At 39.8% G+C, this 27,239-nt stretch overlaps 1 protein-coding gene across 26 annotated transcripts in view; it reads left to right on the top strand.

Moving 5' to 3' along the window:
• Positions 1-227: 227 nt before the first annotated feature.
• Adgrl3 (adhesion G protein-coupled receptor L3) overlaps positions 228-27,239 on the top strand; it is a 767,242-nt gene continuing 740,230 nt past the window's right edge. For 17 of the 26 annotated variants that reach the window (XM_063272835.1, XM_063272833.1, XM_063272831.1 and 14 more), the window contains exon 1: positions 228-369. The gene's annotated coding sequence lies outside the window, so the exon portion shown is untranslated. Of the gene's footprint in view, positions 370-16,031; positions 16,096-27,239 lie in introns of all 26 variants that reach the window. The other 9 variants (XM_063272832.1, XM_063272826.1, XM_063272818.1 and 6 more) reach the window with 4 other exon arrangements.

The raw sequence follows: 27,239 nt of genomic DNA, 5'->3' as shown, positions 1-27,239 counted from the left end.
AAACGTACAGGAAGACTTGCTTTGGCTTTCCCGGCTTCCCCTTTCTCCATGGCTGTGTAGAAGAAGAAAGGAAAAGAGACACTTTTTGTTGTTTCTTTGACTGGGGTCTCCACCCTCCTGTCGTCTCTGCGTTTTGATTATCATTCGTTGCTTGGTGTGACTGGGGTATCTACAGTGGGACAGGTCCATCTTTTTTTCTGTTTTCTTTTTCTTTCTTTCTTCTTCTTTTTTTTATTTCTTCTTCTTCTTCTTCTTTTTTTTTTTTTTTTTTTGCCCCGGGGCTCAATGGATGGATTGTGGAAAACTGCACCGGGTTGCAGGTTGTTGAGCAACTGATGGGACCATCTCAGGGACCAGCGGTTACGAAAGGTAATTTATTCCTTGCACTCTTCATAATTGTGGTCGCCCTGGTCGGGCGCAGGCGGAGGCATCCGATGGGCGGGCAACCGAGGGGGTGCGGGGTTCACGTACACTCACCCTTCCACTCACACATTCGCCTTCGCACACTCGCCCTCATGCGCACACTCATCTGATCGTGATGCGGGGCGGGAAGGGAGCCTCCTGGCTGGTGGGCGCTGGGGTTTGGCATGGGTTCGAGGTTCTATCAGCTACTGGGCGACCCGGTGACACAGGGAGATGTAGAGGAGAGGAGAACCCGCGTTCTGTCAGTCGCGCAAGCTGGGTGACAGGGACGAATCCCACCCCGCGCATTTTCCCTCCCCTGTCACCCCAATGCTGTCCTTTGGTCGGGGCAGAAGCAGCCGAGGGGGCGCCTTTCCTCAGCTAGGCTGGAGCAACACTGGACGTGGGAACGGGTTGGAGGATGAACAGGGACCGGGTGAGGAGCGCAGTTCGGGGGTGATGGCGAATGTGGGGTGGTGAGCCTGGCATGATCCTCCCTGGACGCCTGCCTTAGAGCATCCAAGGTGGCTGAGATTGTCCAGGTCGTGCCCCTGAGAAGTGGAACCGTGTTGCCTCCAGACATCTCTCATAGCCGGGCAGTTTTATTTAGACCGGAGTGCCTAGGCTTTGTTGAGCGATTTTAGCTGGAGAAAGCTGTCACTTTCGTGGGTGTCACGGGGTTGAGCTGTGCCGGGAGAGAGCACCCAGTGTAGAAAGGATGTTCAATGGGGTCGGGCGGCCGCAGCGCCAGGGTGCGGTGGGCAGAGCAGTGGTGGCCCTGGTGGCGGGTTACAGGTAGGCGAGCTGGCACCTGGGTGCTTCTCTTGGGAGATGGACAGTCTCTGGGCTGAAGTGAAGCGCAAGGACCAGCACTAGACAGCCTCTAGTCCCTGCCGAGAGGAGGCTGCTGAGCATGCCAGACGTCCAGCAGTGCAGCCCTGTGTTTGTAGGGGAAGCTGGCCAGTGGTCCGCGAGCGTGTTATCTGAGTGTCTAGGATCCTGCGCGTTTAGGGTGGCGGGGAGACCTGTGCAGGGATAGGGGAGCTCTTTGAGAGAAGCTTGTTCATAGAAATCGCTTGGGATCTGCTTAGCTGGAAAATCTGGTTTGAGGAGGCCCCAAGGGCCCCCAGTGGGGTTGTGAGGAAGCTGGCGGCAGGTTCCCTCTCCCCTGGAGATCTATGCAATGTTTGGAGTCGCTGGTGCAGCGCTCCACGTATCCCAAATTGGCCTTGATTGGACCTGCTAGAGCAGTCACCTCTCGCAGATTTGCGGTAATCAAGTGTAGCCCGCAGAAACCTTGGTCTCTGGAATGATCTGGCCACATTCTTCGCCCGAATAGAAACGTGTGTTGCTTTTATCGATAGCCAGTGAGTTGGGCAAACTGGAGGCTTGGGAGCCACCTCCCAAGTGTCTCCTCCCTGAGGCTCCCATGGCCCCTGACTGCAGTAGTTAGAGAGAGAACATTGTAAACAACAGTGTAAGCATCTTTGCCACTGTCTTCCTCAGAGCTGAACCTGCTGGTGTCTGTTGTGTTTACTTTCCTGGGTGGATTACTCATTAGGAAGTGTAAGGGCTGCTTGCACCTCTGATTTTATATCCTTGCAGCCAGCTGCCAGAGAAAGAAGACACATAGACTCTGGCGGAAGGGGAAAAAAATGCCTTCTGTGTTTTGCTCTGAAGTAAATAGGAGGTCTGCTAATTTTAGTGTCATATGGTCTTGTCATCGCTAGTTAGAGAATGGTGTCGTAGAATCTGCAAGGGATCACTTTAGTGATTTTTTTTTTTTTTGCATTTGGAAAGTCAGCTGCATTTGTCTATGAGATAACAGAGGTTAGGAAGCTCCCTAATTCATTTTTCAGTCTATAATGTACTAAGTGGTCAGCAGTTCTCGCACTCAATTTGTCTGTATGCGCACTACACGTAAAATTGCCAGTTGTTTTCCAGTGTCACCCAAAGAGGATCATTTGTGTAGGAAACAAGAGGATGTTTATGCTGAAATCCCTTCCTTCAGTTGTTTTGTTTTGTGTTTTTTCTCCTTTTAGCAGTGAAGGAACGCGTAACAGATGTACAGAGATAAACACTTCTTAATAAACTTATGCTTGCAAAGATAACTCTTGAAAAATACAATAAGTAAAATATATTGCAATACTTAGTTGTATATTACTTCTGACTACTTTGATGTCTGTGCAAAGTGGGTAGGTTCTAGTTAACTTAAAAACATGTTTTTGTAGAAGTGTCCTTTATTTTTAAGTGTACTTTTATTAAGGTTCTGACCATAAGACATAGGTTACAAAGGACAAGTACTGGATCATTCACTCATGCCTAATTTTGATTAAGTTATACTTTATAAAATATTTATAGGAGATATTATACATGACCATGACCATTATAAAAAAAAAACAACTTAGATTTATGATTTCGCCCCTAGAGTCTTGCTTCCTATGGTTTTTTTTTTTCTTCCTTTCTGGGGGGTTTCTGTGAAAGTTTCTGTACTTGCAAACATTTCTGAGGATGGTAGAATACTTCCTCTCTACTTTTAGCAGTTTGCAACCCAGTGATTTACAGTCTTTACCCTGGAAGATACCATCAGATCTGTTCTGTTTCCTAGCAGCGTGCGTTTCCTAGCAATCGTGCATTCCACAGGTCCTGATGTCTGTCAATGTATTGCGCTGTCTTTAACCAAAGGTGCACATGTCAAGAGCATTTGCATGCCATTCCTTAGCACTTGTCTCCACCAAACATCCAGTAATCTGTTCCTCTGGAGTCTGTGGTGTATGGCGGAGTGGGCTCCATTCACTTACCCAGAGTAGAGTACAAAGGTTTATGTGAACTATTTGATTTCTTGAGATGGAGATGATGGGCTATATCAGGGATCTTTGGCCAGAAGAGTGATAAGCCAGCCTGTGATTTATCAGCTTGGAAAATGCTTTTGCTGTCTCCGTTTCAGTAGCTCAGTATGAAGATCACGCCTCACATTGAAAACCCTGCTTAAAAATATGAATGGGAGGTCATTCTGAAATCGCTTTCTTAATATTCTCCATGCAGTTTGCAGATCCCGCCTCCCACACCCTTTGAGGGAATCATGGTCAGTGTGGGACTTACTGGCTCCAGCTATGGGGCCTGGCATTGATTCTAGTATCCAGCAACAGGCAACATTTTTATGGACTTGATTTACCTTCGATTCATAAGAGCTAGAGCCTAAAATTCATAAGTAGTAGATTAAAAATGACTGTAAGATCACAAAGATTGAACTTAGTCAAATCATAATGCAAAAGTAAATTCTTTACAGTTTTGAAAGGGGCCACTTTACAGTTTGGTTGAAACTCTTCAGGGGGCTGTCAAATGAAAAGGACAGTTACTGCTAAAAGGAGGGCTTTCTGCTTCAGAAATCAGCAAGGAAAAACAAGTGTGATTTTTGGATTTAGGATCATGCACTGATTCTGAGAAATGCTGAGATGGATTGAGTGGTGCTAAGAGTGGTTGGGAGGAGAGGAAGCTGAGCTTTTCCTAAGTCTCACGAATGGCTCTTTTGCCTTTGATTCCTTAAATTTGCATCACATTCAAAATCTTCCCTTGATCACTTAGGGTAGGTTGAAGACACAGTGTAACTTACCCTTTGTTTGCCTGTTAGGCTGCACATGGTCTTCAAGGATTGTTGCATTTCATTTGTGACTTTTTATTGTATGCAAATACATTTAGTTAAAGAATGCTTCACTTTATAAGACAAAAGCAGTCAAATATAAAGGCATTCGGGTACTTTGTTTATTTGTTTATTATCTCAGGCATACACACAATCACGTTTGCTATGGGTGCATGTATGTGGTTATGGAGATTTTTAATTCTTACAAAGAAAACTACTATTACATTCATTGTGAACTTGATACTGATATATATATATATATACACATATATATATATGATAAGCTAGTATAACATTAGTAATTCCTATGCTCTGTAGCCTCCTTTCCACCTCAAAATGTGCTTAATAATTCTCCTGGCCTGGGAAAAAAAGTCAATTTAATTCTACTTCATAAGTAAAATAAGTGTAATGTTTTGTTTGGAATTGTGAAATGTACTCTTTTATTGATAAACACATAATGTAAAAACATGTCATACGTTGTCTTACTCTGAGATGATGGAATTCCATTTATTTTGGGGGGTGGGTGATGTTCTGTCTATATTTCACCATGGCAGAGTACTTTAGGCCGTCTTTTCTTCTTTCCTTTTTTCTTTTTTTCCCTCCCCTTGTGGTAGAAATTGAACCTAGTGCTTCGAGTATGCCAGCCAGTGCCCTACCACTGGGCTATACTCCCAGCCCCCAGAGTCTATAAATATTAATAAAGAAATTATTCAAGTCTTGATATGTCCTATTGACATTTTAAAAAGAAATGTAATGCTAATGTTAATGAATGTCTTCATAAGAGAAAGCACAGACCAATGAAGTTAAAATTCTGGCCTATATTATTCAAAAGTTTAAATGGAAGAGTGGCGATGGCAATGCATTTCATATTGAAAACTGTGTTTGCCATGGAGAAATAAATCATCCGGCTGACAGCACCTGTCTTGTGAGATTTGCAGTTCAGTTGTTGTGTAGAGCTAAGAATGTTCTTAAACCAGTACTCTGTTTCTGGGAACTCAAGGACTGAGAGAGCCCTTCACAGATCTGCCAAGTGAAAAGCAAATTTAATAGTCATCCTTCCGCATCACTTGCCTTTGCTCTCCCTTTAAAACGTGTACTCTGGAGAGTTCCAGAATATGTGCAGATCATGATGACATCACTGTTCTGTTGGCATATGTTGTCATGTGCACACGTGGTTTTCTGCCTTTTATGAAACTTCCAGTTTTCTAATGGATAAGAATTATATGTTGTTATGATCTCAGAGAGTAGACTCAAAAAACACTTTATGCCGTCCCTCTTAAAGTATATAAAGAAAGGACTATAACAGAAACTTACGACCTCTCAAACTTTCCCTGGATCTGCCTTCTTTACACATAAATGTCACCCATATGACCATAGCAGGGAACATCTTGAAGTATGATGAAGTAGAGTCCAAAAACAGGAGCAGGACGGAGATCCTGTATTATCAGTTCCTCAGCATCTTGATTATTGGTTCCCTCAACACGCTGTGGAGAACTTGATGTTCAATGTTTTGGTCATCACGTAGACCTCCAGGAAGACCTGCTGACTGCCATTTGGTTTCCTACAGAGGAACCAAGAAAAAAATTAAATCTATTCATGAGGTACAGCCCTTTCACTTAGAAAGGCAAAATGGTGTGCAGATAAAGAGAACCCCCGTGCCTGCCTAGGTTTTGAGATGTTATTTGACTTGGGGAAAGATAGTTGATCTCACTGTGTCTCAGTTTCCTACTTTTTTCTGATGGGAGTGGGAGCTGTATTACATTCACAGACTGTTGTGAAAACATAACAGGCAAATATGCTGAAAGATTGGAAAACAGATTCAGGAACCCAGTAATAATAAATAGTCAAGGACTGCTGTCTTGATCACTCTCATCATCATCATTATCATCCCCATTAATACTGGATCTCCCAAGAGTCCTAGGAAACGTTAATCAACTCCCTATGTGATTCGATATGCAGTCATGTTTCACATCACTACTTCAGAGTGTGCATTAAAATCCCCGTGACACTTAAAACTTTCATGGGAAGGGTAGGTAATCCTCACCTTACTCTTTCAACTCATGGAGGGTTGAGGGCAAAATTTTTTATACGAAAAATTAATAGAACACCTTTGTCAGTTTGAGCTAAGGTTGAAGTTGGATAGTGTGAATGCTCAATTAAAACTATTTTCAAAGACCCTAATTGAATATTTATGCATCTTGGGAATTATTAGGGAGGAAATCACTTTTCTGAAGTGATATCAAGACGACTCACTACACACTTAATCTGTTAATCACTACCTAAGCACCACAACAGGCCATTTCAGTGAAAAGAATCCTTGGGGTAATTATATCCTTTAGTTCCCTCTGTATATGAGTGGCTGAAATGCCTAGCTACTGGTGAAAGAGGCTTTGCATACAAATTAGCTTGACTAGGTGCTAAAGTTTAGCAGGAGAACTCTAGTCCTTGTGAATCAAGTTTTTGGACAAGTTTGAAAGCGGTGTGGATAGATGTACAGACTATACACATTTTTGCGTGTTTTCCATGGATCTCTCTAAGTCTGGAATCAGGCCTCTCACTGTGAGCAGCCTAAACACTTGGGTTGAGGCTTTCACAGTTTTACAGAAACGAAGTCATCCTGCTAAATAGGCAGGGCTAAAAACTGTTTCCTATGAGCTTTTCAGATGCAGCCTTTGCCCGACTATGCTCTCCAACGCCTTCAGGTCCTACCTCCACCATCTCTGCCTGAGGAAATAAAGGTGGTAAATCCACCCTGCTGGTTGGGCAAGAAAAATAAGTAAATAGAAAAGTATCTGCTCTCTGCTTAAGGGAGCATTAGACTCTTGGTACCTGACACTACAGTCACAGTGTTCTGAGAAATGTCCTTGAGTACAATCATTAACAAAACTTAGCTAAATCAAATATCATTTATTTAATTGAAGAGTTCTTGATGAGCTACGAAAATCAATAGCATTTTATTAAGCAGTTAAGAAATGTTTGGAGTTGAGTGTTGGTCTCACTGTTCTTTCTTTCATCTCGTCTTCGTCAACCATTTAAATATCCATTGCTGAGGGCTCCTATTCAACTAAAACATGTTAAGTTCTACTACTAATTCTTCATCAAAAAATAATCCTGACAGGGGAAAAAAAGTCTTGTTGACATCCACCTAGCGCTCTGGCTGAAGACTGATTTTAAATCATGAAAATAACCATTTAGCTTAAGACACTTCAAGTGAAACAGCAGAGCTTCTTTGCACAGGGTGTCAACAGCTCTTTAAGTGCCTCAGTGTTGTAACCAAATCAAGTCATCATCCACTTCCAAAATTTACAGATTTCCATGCCTTTGAAAGATTTATAACCCCAAAGTACAAGTACTCATAAGATTGCTATACATGAATTATGCAAAGGAAACCTTACAATTCTGAATCCAAAAATTGCCTTAAAGACTAGAAGTATTGAAAGGCCTATAAATAAGTTTAGAATTGAGAATGAACATCTGTATTCCAGTGACAGTTGGTAATGAGTCAGTCTCTCTCTCTCTCTCTCTCTCTCTCTCTCTCTCTCTCTCTCTCTCTCTCTCTCTCCCCTTCCCTTTCCCTTCCCTTCCCTTTCCTTCCTTCCTTCCTTCCTTCCTTCCTTCCTTCCTTCCTTCCTTCCTTCCTTCCTCTCTTTCGCGTGACTCTTTTACTTGTCTAATTTGTAGGTAAAGAAGGGGAATCTATAATGTAGCATTTGAGAAAATTAACAGCAATAACAACGAAGGCCTGAATGTTGAACCGCTGACTTGCTAAGCTGCAGCACACTTAAGTATCTGAAAGTATGACTCAAGAAAATAAAAGCCAAGTTAAAAAAACACGACAAAACAAAGCACCCCCCTCCCCAGCCCCTTCTGTTTGATCAGCCCATGTTGGTGTTTATGCATCCCGCAGAGGCAGAGTGTGTTACTATTCAAGGCAGCCCCCAGTGGCTCACGGTAGCCTGAGCCTATGAGAATGGGGTGAGACTCAGCCCAGTTTTTGATGTTATGCTCGGGTGGATAACTTGAATACTAAAATGCATTCCATTGACAGCTGACCCTGTGAGAGGGTTTTCAACAGTCTCCTGTTTTGTTTTGGTTTGGTTTCATTCTCCCTTCCTTTCCTCAAAGCACTTCCAAATAAAGACTTTTGCTTCAGAGGAAATAGGCCTGACTGATGGTCATCTTTCTGCATGAGATTTGATTTCTGACTGGCAAGGGAGGTCTCAGTTGATTTACATGAGCATTTTCTTTCCTTCAAATTTTCAGTGTTCTTGATTTGTCAAAGGCTAATGGGTTGTTTGAACCTTGACTCAGAATACTGATCATGACTTCAAGGAATGGACAAAGAACCTATTGAGAAATAGTTTTGGTTAACACAAGGCATGTGCGTATCCATTGCTTTTCTTCTGAGAGAACTGAAGCAACTATTTCCCTTTACAACAACACACAGTCATTATAGTGTAGGAAAAGAGTTCAGCTAAGTGTCCTTATCGAATTAAACAACTTTGTCCATGACAATGAAGTATTTATCAGTCACTCTGAAACGATGAGACTTTTATAATATCTCAGTTGTCATGTTTCATTACATTTAACTTCATTACATGATGTGACATTTATTACTTTTTTCTCTTAATTGCAAGGACACTCCAACTTAGCTTTAGGCTGAAATGATTCATTTATTGGGAGGTTACTGTAATTTTAGATACAACTTTTGGAGGGAAGGATGGAGGTTTACCAAAATCAGTACATTTTAGAATGTCTAGGGCCAGTGGTCATTTGTAAGCCCCTAACTATATTTCCACATGCCCTCCACTGCAATGTTTAGAAGCTTTGATTTCTGCCACAGGTAAAATTCAATACTTAGATTTTATAGGTGTTCTCTATAGCTTGAGTAGTATCTTTAAACAGAAGTCGCCACATCTGAACCACTTTTTCTTCTTAAAATTCAAAACTCACTAAACTGACAAACACGAAGCCATGGTAGAAAGGTCTTCATCTGACATTAAATGCAAGGCCATGTAATAAAAATTCACATTCAGACAATGTGGATAGGGTACCTTGGAAGCATGATTGAATTTCATGTTTACCCTTGGATATCATTTCAGGATTCCTCACTACATACATGCAGATTTTAAACAAACAACAGGCAAATATTCGCAAGGCAGAGCAGGTCTGACCACATCTGTGTATCAGTAAAGCAGAGTGAGCCAGGATGTTCCATTTCCTCTGTGGATGGAAAGATTATTAAATCAGAGGGAAGGCTCGATTGAAACCATACAGTTTTCCACAGAATAAAGTACCTATCATCTGAATGTACACTATAGTGACCAGTTGTTAACTGATGGAAAAAAAAATTGGAAAACTGGCTAGGAAAACCATTAATTGTAAGTAGTCAGAGTCACCTTGGACATACATACTATACCCGGAACACGCAATAAGGTCATGCAAATCATGGGTTAGAAATTTTCATCTTTTGTTCAGAAACACCTGCTGTTGCTGAAACTGTATCACAGGCCATCCAGGTTTTGCATTCTGTGAAAACCCATTAAACACTGAAAGGCATCACTTACAGAAGAAGTGTGGTCTTTTTTTCCTTCGATGGTTGAGTTGCTGTGGAGTCCGAAGGGCAAACTGAACTCAGGCTTCTTCAGAATGCTGGCTTCCTCTCATATATTTTTAGCCTTGTAGAGAACAGTGCTGTTCTTACAGGCTTTAGCTAGATTAGACAGAAACTGAGTACAACACCCATGTGAGCGGAGCTACCCAGATGTCTCATCACACAGCAAATACCTGGGGCAGAATTAACTCACGTTGGAGTTCTACCAGTGAAGTCAGAGTATTTTTACAAAAAGGAGCACGTAGTGATTCCTGACTGGAGACAGCATGGAGGAAATGGTTATCCTGACAGAAACTGCACAAACAAAATTATGCTTGGCGGATAAACAACGCACAAAATAAATGCAAACAGAAGCAAAAGAAGGACCAGTATGCCTTTATGGATATGTATCTATCCATCTGTTTGAGAATCTACACTGGCTAGTACATTCATGACAGACTTGAGGTGGAAGTACATGTTTATTTGAGTAAACCTTCTGTTTAGAGACAGACTCTTCAAATGTATAGAAATTGGGATGTTTCAGATAATTGGGGCTACGTAACTTCATCCTCATGCAATGGCTCAAAGAGATTTTACCTAGGGATATCTAATCCTAAGGTTTCTAAATGACAGATATCCGATGTGTCAAAGCCTGAGGTAAAGTGGCGCTCTAAGGTATTGCTTAGAGGAGTGTAGGGTGGTAGGTTTATTGATATTTTTCTATATGTATATGAATATGTGTAGGTGGCTATGCCTAGCTGAGTGTGAATGTAATGTGTGATGATACGTGAGTTTCTGTGTACTATGTGAGTGGAGGAGCCATAAGTAGAGGACATAAGAAAGCATCAAATCGCCTAGAACTGAAGTTACATTTGATTGCAGACCACCAGGTGAGTTCTGGGAGCCAAATCCAGATCCTAGGAGAGCAATAAGCATGCTTAACTACTGAGTCCTCTCTCTAGCCCCCAACTTATTTTTGTGATATTCTGATGCTGTCTCATTTGAGCCTCCAGCATGCTAATTTGGCTAGACTAGCTGGCTGGTGAGCCATTAATATCCCCTGGTCTCTGTCACCTCAGTGGTTACATGATAGGCTCATAGCCACTTGTGCAAAGCACTTTTGAGATGGTGCCATCCACCCAGATTTTAGTGCTTTTCTGGTTAACTTCCTAGTTCGGGCTGGCTTTGAACACTTGATTGTTTACCCTCGACATCCCTTTTCTAGGCATTTGCCTCCATGGATAGCTTGCTCTTTTCTTTATTTAAATTGGAAAGCTATGCTATTTTTATTTTTATTTTTATTTTTATTTTCGCATTAGCAGTGTAAGTAGTAACATAGGAAGACAATTTAGGAGAAATCTTAAAGGTTAATAGAAGTTTAATTAGAAGAACTCCCTGGAATAGGGCCTTGCCTTATTGCTATAGGACCCTAAAGAAGAAAGAACATTAGAAATCACTATGCTATCAACATTATTTGGTGATTTGGTGGTATTAAGGAAATTTTGAAAGCATTTTTTGGTGCATTTGATTAAATGTGTGATTTGATCTTGGTGAAACAGCCTGCTGGGCTCTAGACAGTAGTGTTCAGAAATGAAGTTTGTTCCGAGCCTCTGAGCAGACATTTATTCAATGAGACCTTTCCTGAATAATGGCCGACAGTGAGAAAGCCGTTGTGTGCCTGGGTGTCTTCTTTCCTGTGTTTTCTTCCTGGCATTTGGGGCTGAGACAGAGCAACAGCAGCGCAAAACGTAATGGGACATGAATGAAGGCCTCAGGTTTATAAATGAGGCATTAGCCCACTTTATTATAAATGGGGGACACTCTCCGAAAGGTCACAATGTCAGTGTCAGAGGACACTCCTTGCCCTTCTTTATGGGTGTTAGTGTGCACTATCGTTTCTGTGGGTTTCCTTTATGCTTTTCAGGGGTATCTCATTGAGTTCCAGTAATTCTGAGGTTTGAATTTTATTTATTCATCCTCACGGTACCATATTGCATGTTTTGAAGATCATATTTAAATGATATTTTATGATTGCAGAACATAATCAACTCTGAGCACGGGTAACATTAGTATTAAGGCAAAAACCCCTTAATATGTCAATATTGTTTGTCTTAGGGTTATGATTACTGTGATGAAACATCACGAGTAAAATAAAAATTTGGGAGGAAAAGGTTTATTTGGCTTCTGTTTCCACATCATTGTTCATCATTGGATGCGGAATTAGAAGGTGGAGTGGACGTAGAGGTCATGGAGGAATGATGCTTACTGACTTGTTCCTCGTGGCTTTTCAGCCTGGTTGGTTTTTTTTTTTTTTTTTTTTTTTTTTTTTTTTTTTTGATAAAATCCTGGACCAACATTCCAGCAGTGTTCCAACGAAAAGTGGACTGGCCTTTCCACATCAACTAAATTAAGAAATTTCCCTTGCCTGTAACACCCTCTTTGCAGGCATTTTCTCAATTGTCTCTCCTCTTAGGTGCCTCTAGCTTGTGTCAAGTTGACATGAACAAGCCAGCACACCCCTTATTCACAATACTCACAGTTACTTTGAACGTGCGATCTTATATCAATTGCCCACTTTTGTATTCAGCATGTATTTCCATGGAACTGAGATTAGAGCATACACACAACTATAAATTTTCCTGCAACTTCTCTAAGTGCCTGTGATTTTTTTTAAAGCATTATTTTTTTTAATACTGGTTCAGATAGATTTATTTATATACTAACATATTCGCATTAGCCCTCTCTTTTATTTTGGCTGGGATAAATGACATCACATAAATATATTAACTTAGGAATTCTTCGTTGATTCTCTGGTTCCGTTGCTGAGAGTCCCTGCACTTTATCAGAGAGTACAACACTGTACTTGACTTTTCCCATGTGTGAGTGTCTCCCAGGTCAGTGGTTCTTTGAACGTTCTTTCTTTAGAATTTCTTTCTTGTACTTAGCAATCATCAATTATTTATCATAATAATTATATTAATTATATATTAATCATATTGGTAATTATAATAATTTATAATTATAGTAATTATATTATATTATACATAGTAATTTTTACCTTTTAAAATTTTTAAACAGTTACCGAGTTACATATTTACCAGGATATAAAATTCAGGGTCAGTCCCTCCACAATAAAGGAGATTTCCTGTATATTTTAATAGTTGAGTGGGTCTGTGGATTATATCTTTAACAATACGGTGACTTTTCTGAGTAGTTCCCTTATCTCCCCAGTTCTTTGAAGCTGTTATTTTGTGAAACTCAAGTTTTACCAAACTCTCAATAGAACACCACACTGAACATTTGATCCATCTTTGAAAACTCAAATATGAAAAGTCAAAGTAAATGACCAACAAACGTATTTAAAGTAAAGGAAATTTATATATGAAGGAACAGAGAGTTCAGTGAGGTAGAAAAGTGAAGCATGGTGGCTTGCATTTAGTTAGCATGAACATGAATATCGTTAGACATAGGTGTGGTTAGAGATCTTTTGGTAGAAATGTAGGAAGAAAATTTGAGGTGTTCTATGATGCACATTTCTGTAATTTGTACACTGAAACCAGAACTTCTAAAGTTACTTCTGAGTGTGTGAGCGTGTGTGAGTATGAATGTTTGTGTGTGTGTGTGGGGGGGGTTGTGTGAGCATGTGTGACTATATGTGAATTGTTTGCCCATATGTGAGAATGAGTGTGAATGCGTATGAGTACGTATGAATTTGTATGTTTGTGTGTGTGTGTGTGTGTGTGTGTGTGTGTAGAGAGAGAGAGAGAGAGAGGGACAGAGAGAGACCGAGAGACAAAGAGACAGAGACACAGAGAGAGAGGGGGAGAGAGAGAGAGAGAGAGAGAGAGAGAGAGAGAGAGAGAGAGATGGGGGGAGAGAGAAACACTAACAGCACTATTTTTTTTTCAAGCTGGGGACCGGAACCCAGGGCCACTGAGCTAAATCCCCAACCCCAACAGCACTATTTTAAATACCTGTTGTGAGCATGTGAGTTTCAGTGTTAGCTCCAGGAGACAGCAGAATTTGGTTAACTTTTCTTCTCTGGGTTTTGTGTAATTTTGCAGCAGAACTTATTTATGAGAGAGATTACGGTGGTTGATAAATAAACAATTCTATAACTGCATGACTGTGCTCTGTAGACTTACACAAATCAAACAAAAATGGGAACAGTTATTAAAGGTTCTGTGGCAAGGTAAATTTAGGTGGCGCTGAAAGCTGCTGGGTTTTGTCTGTTAGGTGGCGTTGAAAACTAATGTTTTTTGTTTGTTAGATTCCTTAAAATCCCACGCTATGCAGAGCTGAGGACATTGTCCCAGCATGGCAGGGGTGCTGCTTGTCAGCTCTGAAGCAGTCTTTCTACTTGCGTTTCTCCAAAGCAGTATTTGCATTATAGAACTGTGTTCCAATGACCATAGAAACTTCTGTCTATCCTTTCTTTAAATGGTACAGTGACTAGTGGCGCCTTCCTTTAAAATGTCTAGAATGTGAAGGAAACTGGTGAAGTTCATTTGAGTAGAATTCCCTTGGTGGTTGAGTTGGGATGTTTCTTGGGGATAGAGACTTGCCTCCAAAGTATAAGGTCTTGAATTCTATTCTATTCTATTCTATTCTATTCTATTCTATTCTATTCTATTCTATTCTTTTCTATTCTTTTCTTTTCTTTTCCTTTCTTTCTTTCTTTATTTATTTCTTTACTGGATATTTTTATTTGCATTTCAAATGTTATTCTCTTTTCCTGGTTTCCCGGCCATAAGCCCCCAGCCCCCTTCCTCTCCTTCTTCTATAAGGGTGCTCCCCCTCCCTAACCACCCCTCTTTCCCACCTCCCCACCTCGATATTCTCCTCCACTGGGGGGGGGGTCCAACCTTGGCAGGACCAAGGGCTTCTCTTCCCATTGGTGCCCAACAAGGCCATCCTCTGCTACATGTGCAGCTGGAGTCATGGGTCTGACCATGTGTAGTCTTTGAGTAGTGGTTTAGTCCCTGGGAGCTCTGACGTAGGACTGTAATTACACACACACACACACACACACACACACACACACACACACACAGACAGACACACATACACACACAAATAAATTAGACTATTCTTGCTTGCAGGTTACATTTTCAAAAAATGAACAAACACCCTCTCTTTATTGAGACTCATTCACCACGTAGTTGATTTAATAGCAACTTTCCACCACATCCTCCTTGAAGTGCCAATGCGTAATATTGCATGTAATAATTGAATATTTGAAAAAGATAAAATGGATTATATATACTTTTTGTAATAATTTACTTTAACTGTGGCATAATAAAATTATTCTATAAAAATATCATGGATTTTAATGTATCTCTCTCAGTCTTGCGATTTCTTCCTTGTACTGTTGGCTGAATGTTGTGAGTCACACATGTTATTCTAGAACTTACAAGGCAGAAGAAGCAGAACTAGGAGTTCACGGCCAGCCTCGGCTATTACTTATATGATGTTTCACTGTTTCCCTTACCTATTATAGGTTTGTTAATCAATAAATGACTTCAGCATTATTATTGCTTCTTATGTCAACTTACTTTATCTTATACTTAACTAGTAAATATATTTAACACACAGGGTTTTGGGTCCGTAAGTCTAGTCTTCCAATTTAAACAATTGTTTTAGAGAGCAGAAATATATACACTGAATAATGAATACTTATTGCTAGTCTTTTTTTCTCACCTGATAGAATTTATTTACATAAAATTTTGAATTATAAATTTTAACTACTAAATTGTGTTTAAGCTCTAAAGAAGTTGAGTGATCATTTATAAAAGCGAATATTTGCATACAGAATGATGTAAAATACAGTGATTAAAATGTCTCTCTGAATAAATAAAGAAATACAGAGTTTTAGAAAGTGGAAAAGTACAGTTTCAAACCTGACACTGTGAAAAATGACATTGGATAACTTAATTTAATTAATAACTTAATAATAACTTAATAATAACTTAATTTCCTCATCTGTTAAGATAGGTATAAAATATAATTATATTATTATACTTATTTTCATAGGTATAGCAAGTATTAAATGAGCTCGAGTACACAGTGCAAGCTCACAAATAGAACACCATTTGTTGGAATTTTTAATTTGTCATGTTTGCTGAAGGTGATTTTTCCCTAAATATACTTCTGCATGTTTCTGCATTCCTTGATGAGAATTTTTACTTAAATTAACGTTATCATTCATTTTAATATTTATTCCAGATGCCCTCGGGGTGCTTGGGATATGGAACAAAATAGATCTGAAGGATCCTCTGACCTTATGAGATTTTCAAAATGATGGATAATATTAGATATTAAACAGTGGATATGATACTGTTTTGTTCTGCTCTTTAATTTTCTTTTCTTTTCTTTTCTTTTCTTTTATAACTAAAGTTGTTAGGCACTGGAAGTCCATCATACCAGGAGAATTTAGACGCAGTGCTGGATCTTGTCTAAGGTAGGGAGTGGACGGTTTGCTCGAGGCAAGTGGGAAGTCTGAGTGTATCAGTCCAGGGAATGTGTTGCTCTATTTACTGTTACCAAAAAGACACAGGACAAATACAAGGTGTGGTAAGTCAGGAAGTGAAGAACGCAACATTGTTTGGATTTGCCTTTGCCGACATCACATCGGAAAGTTTCATCTTAGAGAGTGCTGGTTACTTTTTTTTTTTTTAATTAACTTGAGTATTTCTTATATACATTTCGAGTGTTATTCCCTTTCCCAGTTTCCGGGCAAACATCCCACTCCCCCGTCCCCTTCCTTATGTGTGTTCCCCTCCCCATCCTCCCCCCATAGCCGCCCTCCCCCCAACAATCTAGTTCACTGGGGGTTCAGTCTTAGCAGGACCCAGGGCTTCCCCTTCCACTGGTGCTCTTACTAGGATATTCATTGCTACCTATGAGGTCAGAGTCCAGGGTCAGTCCATGTATAGTCTTTAGGTAATGGCTTAGTCCCTGGAAGCTCTGGTTGCTTGGCATTGTGTTGGTTACTTTTTGTCAGCCTTATCAAAGAGTCCTCTGGGGAGAGGAAGCCTCAGTCGAGGAACTGTCTTAAGTGGTAGTACTTGCTTGCTTGCTGATTGATGTGAGAGGGCCCGGCCTCCTGAGGGCAATGTCCCCTCTAAGCAGGTGGTCCTGGGTTTTATGAGGAACCCTTGAGTTCCTGCCTAGACTTTCTTCAGTTCCTTGGGAATTTAAGATGAAATGGACCTGTTTGCTCCCCAAGTTGATTTTGGTCGGTGGGAAACACAGAGGATGTCTCTATAAATCGACGAGCTGATGCTCAATTTTAGAATCTCATTCAAAGTACTTGTTCCAACCAGTGGTCAAGCACTCTATTTGGGTTAGGGATGCAAACAAATCCTCAAAACAGGGTGTTACAATTTTACATTGTGGATTCAAGGCTGGGAGAGGGTGTTTTCCTCCAAAAGCTTGGTTTTTGCTCACCCTACCCTGTTTCCCTTCCCTTTCTAGGGTCTTGTATCTTTTGGCTTGAAGGGATCTGTAGACCTGGAGGAAGTTGGTGTTGCAGAATCTGTGCTAAAGGTTAACAGTGACAGCAGGAAATCAGTAATGTGGAGAGACCCGAAAGACTGGTCATCACCAGTCACGCACTAAGGACAGATGTCTTCTCTCCTCTATCAAGATTAAGGCTGTTATTCAATTTTAGGGCATTCTTTTGATGGGTGGTGACATTATTAATTTTACAATCATTGTGAGCAATTTATTTAGGGTTAATGAAAAATGATGTAGGTTCTTGAGAAATAAATCTGACGAAGGAGTCATTGAGCAAAATAAAAATAATTATGGTTTAGAAAGCTATCCTGGTAGAGTAAATATATTTACTGGGGGAAGTATTTTTATAAATTATAAATATGGTTCAAGCCTTGGTTCACTTATGAATGTTTATTTACTGAGTGATTTGTATGTGACAGAGTCGAACACCAGTGTGATAAAGATCAAAAAGTTAACAGGAAAAAAAAAAGGTCAGCATTTCCTGAAAACTTTGACCCACTGAGCTCAGGCAGGCTGGATAAGGGCAGGTTTTTCTCATCCACTGATCCACTGAGTACCAGAGCCTGCATAGAGACTGGTAAGGCAGCTAGTGTTTCTTAAAACAAGATGCCTTAGCTACAGTGCTATGGAAGAAAGGGGTTCGTTGAGAGTGAGGAGAGCACCTAGCAGAGAGGATTGGGAAGACAGCTATAAAATATGGGCAAGGAAGTAAGCAGGAGTCCAAAGGGGACAGCAAGGAACATCATGGAAGCCCCATGACAGAGTAGTCCAAGCTGCCTGCCGCCGCCGCTCATATGGAACAGGCTTCCTCTGGTCTCGTCATGGACGTTGCTGCATTTTCGTGCTATACCTGTCTCTCATAGTGCTCCAACTAGTTCCCATCTGATTCTTCAATATGTCTTATTTGTTTGTTTCTGTGTTTTCACCTGAAAGTTAAATTCCATTTTTGGGAGTTGTGTGATACTGGAAAGAAAAAAAAAAAAAAAAAGGAAAGAAAAGGAAGAAATAAATTGTGTCTGTTTTAAATGAAATATAAACGTTGTAAAGTCAGATGTTAGAACTGTATTTAATTTAGTTGAGAGTGTTCAAACCCTAAAGATCATTCCTTTCCTCTGGGATTTACATATACATTGTTTTGTTGAAGTAAAGAGAATTCTTCTTTTAAGGACAACTGAAAGGACAGTAGTTCTCCCAGCTGCCTAAGTGGTTAGAAATTGAGTAATAAATGTAAACAGGTTGACTCTAGTATTTAAGAACTTCTAAGCGATTTCAAGTGATTCAAACTTTCAATTCTTTCTTTTCTCTTTGTCTCCTGTCCCCAGACTCCTCATTATTTTTTTTATATAGCATTTATATGATGGTGCGGTATGGAACTTACTGATTTAGTTTTAGACAATTTCTCACGATGTAGCTCAAACTAGATCTGAAATTCAGTCCTACTGCACACAGAGATATAAAATGTCTTAAAAAGAAGCCCGCGTTTCATGTGGATCATTCCTTTTGTTTTTTTTTTTTACATCTATGAACATGGAAATTCATTAAAGACTGGTAACTTTTTTCATAACCTGCAGGATCTGATTGCTTAAATGTGCTTTTGTCTAGTTTTGAAAGATGAAGGTGTAGTCCTTAAGATAAGCATCATAAGAGAAATGGTTTTATTGACTTAAAACTAATAGTGGATATTGAAAAAAAACTTGACTATGGCATACTTGTGTGTTTGGGAAAAAATGAGCTTTAGGATGAAATAATCCCAGACCATCAGACTGCCATGTGGCCACAGTGCAGCTTTGGGAAGATCCCCAAGCCTCAGTTTACTAATCACACCCTAGCTCCAGGTAGGTATGTATCACAGAAGCTTCAGAGTTCACATAATCCCATCTAAATAGTTTCATTGTTATATTTAATGTCAGACAAGAAAGTAAATTCTGCCATATTTACTTACCTAAAAAGGAGAAAACAGTGGCTCACACCCTCCCCACTCCCCCATTTATCCCCTCCAGTCTTTGTGCAGAATTGACATTGCACTTCACAGCTGTCGCCTTCTGTCCTCGTGGCCTTGCTTTCTTACATCCTGTCCTGTTGCTTTCTGTGCATCACACTATAGTTTTGTATCTCAGCCTCATTCTGAAAGGCACGATTATCTAGCCATTTCTGGGCTACAAATGGAAGCCTGACTACTCACAGGCATTGTCAGAAAAGAATCCTAGAAATGCTTTTATTACTTATTCCCATTTTGAATACCCACCCTGTAGGCATGTATAGGAAACAGATTTGAACCAGTAAAACAGTTTTGTGATCCAGTGTTCAGAGCTCTCAGGGCAGAGATAGCCTGCCTTTAGCCCCAGGACATTGCTGCCTCTAAATTTTATCTTAAGGGCCTGATAAAAATAATCACTATAGGAAATAAATATGTGATGACAGACGGGGATGAGTTCAGACACCTTTATCCCAGATGAACACCTTCCCTCAAATGTAATAGTCTTTAGAAACATGCGAAAGATGGCGAGAAACTGTAGTTGTTGAAAACGACCTCATAGGCTTGAAGTCAGAATTGGTGCCTTTTAGACTACGTGTGTGAGGACTTGGCTTTCAAAAAGTGACTTATAATAGGATCTCAGATTTGTGTCCTCTCAGAGAACTACTATTTCCATACCGGAGACATTCTCTGTTCTCTAATTACACCATGTAAAGGAGATACAAATTTGAACCTATCCTGACAGTTGACAGGACTCACTTACAGAAAAGGAAACACTTTCAAGTTCTCTTTCTAGAGGACCAAGTAACTGCTTTTATTTTTCATCCCAACTGCTCTAAAGATGAACTAGTGCATTCTCTTCATTTCTTGGTCTCCTGTTAGAATCACTATGTATGCAGCTAAATTATTGAATAATTCAATTTATGTTTATCTCAATGGTGTATTAAAAAGAACTGTTAAATACAGAGTAACATATTTAAACACACTTTAGAAAGTTATTTTGAATAATTTGGGGTAATTGTTATAGCAAACCAGATGTTGCTAAATTCTTATTTAATCGGAGATAAAGAATATTTGCCCTATAATTTTGTCTTGCTGTCACCTTAGATAAATGAACTAATTTCCATCCAAATGCTCCTGGAGAAAGAAGGAGGGCATACGATAATATTTTTCTAGCTCTGTTTGTTGAAATAAATATTCATCTTTTCTCTGGCTAAAGACTAAGCTGTGTCTTCTGCATCAGGACCAGAATCTCAGGGAAGCCTTTACAGCGTTTTTTGTCCTTAATGAATTTCACTTTGTCGTTTTCTTATGGAGACATTGTATTAGATTCCTCTTTTCATTTATGTTACACACTTTTAATTATTTATCTTTATTTGTTAATCGTTTTATGTGTTTACATTTCAAATGTTATCCTCCTCTCCCCTCCACTAACCCCGCCTCCATCCCACTCCCCTTTGCCCAAGATGGCACATACCCATCTTGTCTGGAGGCTTTTGCCTGGGAGCCTCTTGAGATGTGGCCTCCAAGCATAAAGAAGATAGGTTCTCAATGAAAGCATCAATCCTATTAGTAAAGTCTTTAGAGATTATTTAATTCACAGAAAAAGCTTAAATGGTAGCATTTTATTTAATCCTTTTCTACCCCCTGTTTGGTTACATTAATGTACTCTTGTGCCTCTGCTCACATCTCAGAAATCTTACCTCAGGTACCACATTAAAGCAAGACATAATCCACAAGTAGTAGACCCCAAAACAAAATAAAACAAACAGACATAAGAGTACAGTAGTTAATTTCAGGTTCTGTTGGCAGTGCCCATGAGAAGAGTGACGGAAAGCATACTGAGATGGGCTCAGTGAGAGACGCAGACAGTGTTCTCGTCAGTTTACTGCTCAGGCAAGGAAGACTCATACACAAGATGAAGAGTCATCCGACTGGACGATGGCAACAGTATCACGTTGTCATACGAGAGTTTGAAATCCAGATGCAAAATGTCTAGTGTTCGTCCAGCATTCTTGTGTACGAGAGTTGTGATGAGGGATTAGCTGCTGCCTAGAAAACTATAGAGAAGAAATGTTAAACTAGGCTAACCTATAGAGAATCATTCTTGACTGCAATAATTACACGATTTGACCGATTGTCGTGGATTATGTGGCTGTTTTGCTTAAGTCAGTTATCAGATGAATTAAGAGAGTATGGGGGAAAGCTCTGCTTTGACTAGGGTAATTCTTCGGAATAAGGCTTTGGGTTTTAACTGGAGTTACTGCTCTTGTCTGTTTTGCTCATATCTGACTTCTAAAGTGAGACCTTGGAGACTGGTGGAAAGCACTTCCCCAAACAGTCTTTGGAGAGACATCATAACATGATGGAGGATGGTGAAAGAAATATAGGGTTTCATTTCACATTCTCTTTTCATTACAGCATTTGGGAGGAGAGCAGAAAGTTCACGTAATAGAGGCCTTCAGTTACAGATGCAGTGTACGCTACGTGCAGGGAGAGAGGGGCCTGAAAAACTGCCTTTATGGGTTTCTCATTGGCCTTCTTGTCTCTGACTGGATCCGTGAGAAATGGAAACAATGCTCCCCACTTCTGGAGCACAGTGGTTTGGAACGTAGGTGGAGAACTAGATCAGCGAGTGGCAGTGCTGGTCAAAAGCCTCCCCTTGTACTTAAGATTTATTTCATGTGTCAACATTGTGGGTGTATGGCCCACACACTATGGGGTAACAATCTGTATTTGCTTTTTCCCCTATGGTGCTGAGGGTGGTGTCTGAGTGTTTGCAACCTGGTGAATGGGCGTTTTCAGTTCCCTTGTCCTTCTTACATGGGCGAGCTTCTGTCTGCCTCAGTAGACCTGGTGATCAGCGTCTGAGAGCAGAATTCCAACTTATGGCAGGCTTAAAGGGAACGGCCTGCTTTGTGGAACTTTCCAAGCATGATTCTCAAAAGTGTGACTTTACAAAGTAACTAGGGTAAGTGCCTTTAGATTTGTTAGTGTCTCATCTGAAATTTTGGTGCACTGTCTAAGTTACTATGTATTTCCTTAGTTGAAATACATTTAAAATTTTTTACTTTTACTTTTTTTCCAAAATATTTTTGTGTGTACATGAGTAGTTCCTGAGAGCCAGATTTGAGGACATTTTCTATCAAATGACTAGCTTTCTCACTGCTTTCTTCTAGTACCTGGGAGCTTTAAGAGCATTTATTTTACAGTGCTATAATTTGTCAAATGTATTTATATCTGGAGTATTTTAAGTACCTTCTTGAGATTCTTATACCTTTTGAAACAAACTATGTGCTTTCAAAATGTAGGAACAGTCTTTTAATTTTTCTCAAACTTATTTTACTCTTCTTATATTGATGGTCAATGACTTTAGAGCATGGATTTATTTTGGTAAAAAAAAATCAGATTTTATTTTATTTGAAGTACAAACCACCATGAATTGGGTATACTAGATTTTTTGTATAAAAAAGGTATTAAGCCATATTTAACTTAAATATTGTGTATATTCACTGGGTAAGGTGTAGTAAGGAAAGAGAGGCATAGCATGTCTTCATTAAATTAGTAGCATTTCCATTTCCCTAAACATTCATCATTTCTCTGCACTGGGAATCTTCAAACTTCTCTCTTTCAGTTCCTTAGAAAGCATAAATAACCTCCTGGGAACTATCAGAATTTACTCTTCCTACAGAACTGTATTTTGATATTTATTATTCCAGTTTACTTTATTCCTGTCACCTGGCACCATTGAGGATGGTCCGTATTTCTCATCTCTCTTATGAAGTTACCACTGGGGCTTCATGAGTGAGTAGGATATGTGGTTTTTGACATTCTGGGCTTAGCCTGTCTCACTTCTCATAGTCTTCCACTTGTGAGCACCCTCATGCAAAGACAGGGTTTAACTCTTTGTTTCTAACAGCCAAATGATAGCCCATTTTGTGTTTCAAATACATTTTATTTATTAATTGACTTTTTGGTAGATACCATGATTGCCTTCATATCGTAGCAATTCTAAGCAGCAGACGAGAAGCAGCAGAACGCAGATACCGCTCTTGTATGCTTGTTTGAGCTTCTTGATTTGTATCCAACAGCGGCAGAGCTCGACCATGGTGTTTCAGTTTTCAAGTTTTTGAGAGTCTTCTGCAATGGCTATAGTAATTTTAATTTCCACAGTGTATATAAGTTCCCCTTAGTACCCTTGCCATCCCTTGTCATAGTCTCTCGATTACCACTGTCCTAGCTGGAATGATATGATGTCTCACTGTGGATTTGATTGGCTGTCCTCTTATGAATGGCAATTTGTGCATATTTTTCATTTTTAGTGCTCTGTGAATGCCCTCTTTCGGGAGGCACATATTTGGATCATTTTTATAGGACTTATTTGTTTCAAGTTTCTACAGAACTCTGGATACTTAGGTCTTTACACATATTGCCCCTGTTTATTCAAATTGTTTCTTCACACAGTTGATTATTTTCGTGGCTTTGAAGAAACTTCTGAGCTTGATGTAACCCCGTTTTTCTATTTTTGCCTACACTGGTGGCATTTTGGGGCCTTATTCAATAAGCATATTTGTCTTGAGGTTTTCTTTTCTTTCTTCTTCTTATATTTTCCTAGTAGCATTTTGAGATGGTTGGATACAGAAATCTGTTTCGTTATTTTTGCCTAAATACGTAGATCAGACTTTCCTACTTCTGATCAAAATGACTTTGGATGGATATTTTTGATACTTTTAACAAAGGTCACTTAGTGACAGAAGCATTGATTCATTTCTGCCCCAGGGTTCTGGGTGGATATTTTATGCTACTATGTCCTTTGGTCACTCTAGCCTTTTGGACTGTTTGGACATTGGCTGTTATGATGTCTCCAGCCTTGTTCTTTCTGCTCATGATTGCTGAGCTGCTTAGAATCTGTCAGGATTTCCCATGGATTTTTAGGGTAACATTTTCTTTGAAGAATGTCACTGGTGTTTGCTGGGCACTGCTTTGCTTCTAGGACCTGGGAGCTTTAAGAGCATTTATTATTAATGCTTAATACTGACATCGTACTAAGGTAATCTTTCCAATCTGTTGTAGTCAGGCTTGTTTCTATGATTGGTCATTACCAGTGTTAGGTTATTTTTACAGCAGAGAACATTCACCTCTTCAACATATTCCTGGAAATTTGATGAATAAATAATTTTGGTAGATGATGTGAATAAGATTGCTTTCTTGGTTTCTTTTCAACATTTCATATTGGTATGTAATGACTTTGCATGTGTATTCTGCCATATCACTAGATTTTTGTTTGCTGGGAATTTTAGGATTATCTATACATAGCATCCTGATATCTACAAATGGATAACCTGACTTCTTTTTTTGGTATTTGAGTGTCTGTTTCTTTTTCTTGCCTAATTGCTCTGCATATGACTTCCAGTGCTATGATAAATCGTTGTGTAAATGTTTTGTTTTCTTAAGAGCAAAAAAGTGCACCTAAAGAATACAATCCTTTAATCTAAGATGATTGTGTAAAGACATAATTCTTAGTGGTCCTATTGAGGTGCATAAAGACCCCCATAGTTACTTGCTTCAGTATCTTCTCTTGTGACATCATCTACACATTTGCTCTGGGCTCTACTCAACTCTAGGCTCCTGTCATTCTCGGATCCTTGGCAGGATCTATGGGTAAGAAATGGTGGACTGCGGTGGTCTGCAGTCACTGCTCCACTACCTTCTCTGGTTAGTGACACATCTTACTGTTGTTCCTTTGGCAAGGTTGGTGGACTTCTAAAACAGCAAAGTGAAGCTGAGAAGTAAGGGGGTGGGGAGTGGAAGGTCCTTGTTTATTTAACATCCCCTCCTGGAAGTGAGTGCCAGCTGTCCCTGTTTTCAAGACACCTCAAAAACTGTAGCCAGCAGGAAGACAAAGCACTCTTCTTCAACCCTCCTGCAATACTCTGGTCCCGGTGCCTCATTTCCAGTCCAATAATGATGTTAAGTTCATCCCTTATAAAAAGGAGAATTAGAAAATCACTTCATTTTGCACTAACCTTCTCTCCCATGGAATGAAGTAACTTGCAGTTTGGTGTTTTCAGAGTAGGTGCCTACATGTGACTAGGCAAACTGTGTTGTTGCCAGTTCTAGAACAGTAGGGTCCATTAGGGTTACACTGTTTCTTTTGCCCAGTGCTTGACCTCTCAGTGGTCTCCTTGATTATCAGTAGGAACTTCTTCAAGGGTGTCTGTCTTCTCAATAGCTAAGGTCTGGTTCAAACTGAAAATGAAACAGAAACGTTCAGTTTGATGTCATTGCAAGGTCAACATACCATCTTCCTATTAGTCTGTGCTCTGTCTCCATTCTGATTGGGTCATTGCCCTTATCTTTGTCAAACTTAGAGCTGTAGACATAGTTTTGTGTAGCTTGTAAGGAATATGATTCACTCTGCAAGGAAAGGAGAAGTCAACTTAAACGCGTAGTATTGAGAGATGCCTCTGTGCAGGTAATTATAACTATTACCTTGTTTACTCACTTCAGCAAAAACAGCTTAGTGTGTTTGGTCCTTTACTGAGTTAGCACATCTACTTTTACCTCCCCCTATTCATTTAACGAGATGGAGTGCTCTCCTTAACCACCCCTGCTTCATGCCTAGACAACTGCCTTCTCTTCTGCATCATCAGCATCTTCTGCAACTGTGTCATCTTCAGCATCACTCTTCTCAGTAGCCCAACGGAAGCTGACCAAGGTCACTGAGTCCTGTTCCATGCCTGTTTTCTTTCCTGAGTCACAGTAGAATGTAGAGACCACAGATGTTTCCTGAGTGTCCCCATCACCTCTCAGGTTTCGTTTTTCTGTAAAGTCTTCTAACTCTGTCTCTTCAAGAATTCCCATGTAGAAATTATGATGGTTCATCCTGTGTTTCATCGAAGTCCCTTTGCCAAGCTGAGGTTTCCTCTTCTTTGTTCCTTTCCAGCTCAAGTTTTAGCAGAAGGATAAGCCTGTCTTGACTAAGTCTTGCTTTCTTCGTGGCAAGCTTAGGCTCAACGTTCCATCAAAGCTTTATGAAGGGTTCTCAAAATCTGTACTATAACTGGCAGAAACTATTAGCGATTTTTTTTTAAAAAAGAAAAAATGGATTTGTTTTAGCTATAAATACATAATGACTCAGTTCCTAACACTAAATAAACCATGTGATTATCAGACGGGAGAGGCAAGAACGTATATTTTAATTAATCAAAAATATATTCATTGTTCTCTCTTCTATTCCTTCAACCCCTCTCAGGTCTCCATTCAAACTTATGCCTGTTTTTTCTTTAATTATTGCTGTTAAGCATTCATATGCAAATAAGTATGTTAAGGGAACTTTCTGAGTCCATTCAGTGGTGTTCATGTTTATGTTTTTGAGGCTGATTCCTTGGTATGTATTGGATACATACTTAACCATCTCATTCTTAACGAAGAATAAGTTTTCCTTTCTCAGTAGTTGTTAATTGCCTGTAGTTCTTCATCTAGGGTTGGGACCATGTCAGATCTGCCCCATCCATGGGTCTTCATTAAAATTTTATTTTAAGCTGCCCTTCACTTTCCAGAATGCCATAAGTTTCTTGTTTTCTCTGAATATGTGAATGGTTTACTGATAAAAAATAATTGTCATGGTTTTTCCAACAGGACATAGACATAGATATACCTGAGGAGAGAATCACAATTAAGGAATTTCTTTCATCAAGTAGGCCTATGGGTATGTTTGTGGGGAGTTTTCTTGATTTCCGATGGATGTATGAGAGCCTGGTACACTATGGGTGGAGTGATCCCTGGTTATTTGGGTTTGGCATTTTTAAGAATGGTAGCTTAGTAGGCCAGTAAATAGTGTTCCTCCATGAGCACCACAGGAAATAAAGCAGAGGCTTTATTTCTTGCATCCAGATTCCTGCTTGAATTCTTGACTTAGCTTCATTTGAATGAGGTTTCTATCCAGGATGGTCTAGCAAACCCTCTCCTCTCCAAGTTGCTTGTGGTCATGGATTTACCATAGCAACAGAGAAGCCAACTACAATCATGATAAACAAACTTGAGGTTTCAGTGGGAAGTGACTAGCAGAAGTGAATTTGGTGACCTTGTTAAGGCTCTCAGGTGAAACT

The sequence above is a fragment of the Rattus norvegicus genome, chromosome 14 (genome assembly GCF_036323735.1).
Source record: "Rattus norvegicus strain BN/NHsdMcwi chromosome 14, GRCr8, whole genome shotgun sequence".
Classification (NCBI taxonomy): Eukaryota; Metazoa; Chordata; class Mammalia; order Rodentia; family Muridae; genus Rattus; species Rattus norvegicus.
Note: the sequence above shows the minus strand (reverse complement) of the source record. Positions and strands in the feature narration are given on the sequence as shown.